Below are 3,377 nucleotides of genomic sequence, written 5' to 3'. Positions count from 1 at the left end.
TCGGCCGCAATATCCACATCTACGTGGACGACATTTAGGACAGTATAACTGAACCAAAACCCAGCCTCTCATGATCTGAACATTTCTGGCCATTCATTTGTGCGATTTTTGCTATCTCAGCCGTTGGATCTGTTGTCTATTTCGCCCTCCACTGAATGTTTTATTTACTGGGCCCTCTGTCCTAAAAGTGCTGCTACTCCACGGGACAAATCGGAGCTCTGTGGTTAAGTGGGCCTTTTTTCGGCCCAGTTAGTCTCATCCCAGCGATCGTTAGGCAAGAAAAGTCGCGTCGGTGGCAAACTCTGCCGAAAAAACAGTTTGGCAGGCGGGTTCACGTGGTCGCAGCCCTCCGTGGCGGCGGCCGATGGCCGGGAACAACAACTCCCATGGTGACCGCACCGGGGTCCGACCGACGGCTCTAACCGCTCGATCGAGAGGACGAGGCGGTCGGTTGCTGGCATCATTCTCGCGTCGTGGACCGCACGCCTGATATAGGTGAGGTAAATTGGTGTTCGGCTGTTCGGTGAAGCGCATCGTCTTATGGGATTTGAAGGAGGTAATAATTCTTCAGTTTCTAGAGGCATTCATGATGGGTTATGTGGCGGAAATCAATTGAGGAGTGCCTTTCTATTTGGGCAGTGATCTGCGCCGGCGCACCGGCCCAACGTTTCGGCCGGTCGCGCGCGGGCCGTCAGATCAAATCGCGGGAGGCCGTTAGATCTAGGTAAGAAAACGATTCGCCCAGGCTCCCTTCTTCCTCACGTTGTCTCCTCCCCCCGAGCGCCGCCGAGACCACGCCATACCGCGTGAGAGAACGGCCGAGCTTGAAGCACCACCGCGGCGTTTCCTCGTCGCCGGTGGGCGCCCTCGCCGGCCTTTTGCGTTTGCCCAAGAACAACGGTCGCCATGGATGCAGCTCCGCCGCCCGCGCTCGTCGGAGATCCGCGCTCGCCATGGATGTAGCTCCTCTGGCCGCGCTCGCCATGGATGCAGCTCCGCTGGCCGCGCTCGCCATGGATGCAGCTTCTCCGTCCGCGCTCGCCATGGATGGATCCCGCCTGCGCACGCCATGGATGCAGCTCTGCCTCGCTGACAATTGACTGGTTCCAGCAAATATAATTGACCGTTGTAGCATTTTTCGTTGTTGGTCGTAGCAAAATGGAGACATGGTTGCAACAAAAAAAAACGGGTTGTAGCAAAAACATTTGCATTCTGAAAAAATGAACGGATGTAACAAAGCCCTTTGCCGGACGTAGCAAATACCTATGACAGTTGTAACAAAAAGCCGTCGTCGTCGTCGCGGGTCGCAGCTCGGCCATGATGGATGTAGCAAAAACATTATGCCGGTTGTAGCAAAAAACGATGCTAGTTGTAGCAAACTCCTGCTACGGTTGCAGCAAAACATCGTTGTCGTCGTCGCGAGGTCCGAGCTCCGCCTGATGGATGTAGCAAAAAGCTTCGCCGGTAGTAGCAAAATTCAACTATGGTTGCAGCTTCCCCTTGTTGTGCAGTGCCATTGAAGCTTTCTATGTCTATGGTTGAAGCTTTTTTGAATGGCCGTTGAAGCTTTTTTAGGTGACGGTAGCAACACTTCTATACGCGGGTGGATCCGGGCATGGCGGGCAGGCAGTTATGGCGGGCGGCAAGGGAGCGCCCTGGCCGCCGGCGATGGAGCTTGTGGTGGCCCAGTCGCTGCCCGGGAGGAGGAGGAGGGGAGGGGATGCGCGCCCTAGAAAGCTGTACGTTGGGGATGGATCTGGCCATGGCAGCAGGCAGCCATGGTGGCCGGTGAGGGAGCGCCTCGCCGCCGGCGAGGGAGCGCCTGGCCGCCGGCGATGGAGTTCGTGGAGGCCCAGTCGCAGCTCGGGGGAGGGGAGGTGCGCGCACGTAGGCTGGAGGTAGGGGATGGAGGCGTGTAAGGAAGGAGAAGGGGATGCGCGGGCGTGTTTGCCAGCGTGGTGTGCGAACCGGCGGAACGGTTCGGCCGGTGCGCCGTTTCTAAACGATTCCCTTTCTATTTTCCCTGTTTTTCCAGCCTGCTGCTGCTGCAGTATATATGCTACCCACATTAGCACTCTCAGTCACAGTCGATTGGATCGCTGAGCGATGCCGGCGCAGGTGAGGCTAGGTGATTCGGGCCTTGGTCGATGAGGCGAGGTGGCCATAGTTCGCGTGCGGCGGCCAGCAAGAGGAAGCCCGGAGCACCAGCCCAAGGACAAGGTGGGGATGTTGGACAGTGGTGGCCAGATGACAAAGATCGGTGGCTGGACAACGACACTATGTTAGGCAGGTCGATGTTCTCTCTCTCTCTCCCTCCCTCTCTCTTCTTATCGGCCTCTCCCCTCTCCCATATCCTGGAAGAAGTTTGGGATTGGTGTTTTGTTCTTGTTCTTTCGATTCTCTTTCTTATTCATCGTTCCCACCTTTCTCTGCAGTGAACATGGCCAACGACTGGACGACTTTGGTGACCAAGGCCGAGCGAACGGCCAGGAAATTAGGAAGAGAGAATCTTCTTTCAGCACATACATGGATCAAACAATGTAATAGGTATTTTTGATTAGTGGATGTACATATTTCACTATGCCATCAGTTCTGTCAGGTCTTGGAGTTATCTTACAAAATTTCTTATTGAGAATCTAGAGTCTGCATCTTACCTCATGTGAATTCGGTTCTGTTGTTAGTGTTTCTTCACAAGGTTGATTTATGGGATTTGCTTCTCATGACTATATATGTTGGCAATTGCTTACTGTCAGGACTTAACAATTAGTTTGTTGCATTCCCGTACTTCTCTTACCTCGTGCTCATTCGGTGGTAACTATTTTATCCAACTACCAGGATGTGTTTCTTGCCCCTATCCTGAATCTCTCTAATTCTTGGGTGTACATGATCATGCGTATGTTTTTGATATTATCTGTTAAAATATTCATGGGAGAAAATGAAATGCTTAGAAATTTAGTTTAGTTAGATTCTCAACGTTGTAGTTACTTTTTAGAAAAATATATTAGTGTTCACATCCTCATATTTCTTCTTTTACGCTGCCAAAAATGGAAGTTACTGGTGCAGCCAACCAAAGGCATGGGTGTTGCCTGCAATGGGAGGGCCGGAGGGGCAACCATGGGAGGTTGTGAGCACTCGGAAGCAAATAGCTGAATTCAAGATATACCGTGTATAATGTTACATGTTTATTTTATGTTTGTGCTACTACTTATTATCGCTCTTGATGATGCCGATTAGCTGTATTTACTAACTGTTCATTGTTTTGATGTCATACCAAAGCCAAGTTGCACCTTGCTTTTACTAAGTACATATGATATATATTCTCTCAATTACTGACTAATAAACACTTGTGTTTGTGAAAAATTGCATAGGCTTCATGC

General features: G+C 51.4%; 1 long non-coding RNA gene across 1 annotated transcript; it reads left to right on the top strand.

Moving 5' to 3' along the window:
• Positions 1-293: 293 nt before the first annotated feature.
• LOC123041340 (uncharacterized) lies at positions 294-3,043 on the top strand. The gene is made up of 3 exons (XR_006418475.1): positions 294-556; positions 2,036-2,290; positions 2,436-3,043. It is a non-coding gene; the product is annotated as an uncharacterized lncRNA (long non-coding RNA).
• Positions 3,044-3,377: the final 334 nt, after the last annotated feature.

The sequence above is a fragment of the Triticum aestivum genome, chromosome 2B, assembly GCF_018294505.1.
Source record: "Triticum aestivum cultivar Chinese Spring chromosome 2B, IWGSC CS RefSeq v2.1, whole genome shotgun sequence".
Lineage (NCBI taxonomy): Eukaryota > Viridiplantae > Streptophyta > Magnoliopsida > Poales > Poaceae > Triticum > Triticum aestivum.
The sequence above is the reverse complement of the archived record's forward strand: the minus strand, read 5'-3'. Positions and strand labels throughout refer to the sequence as shown.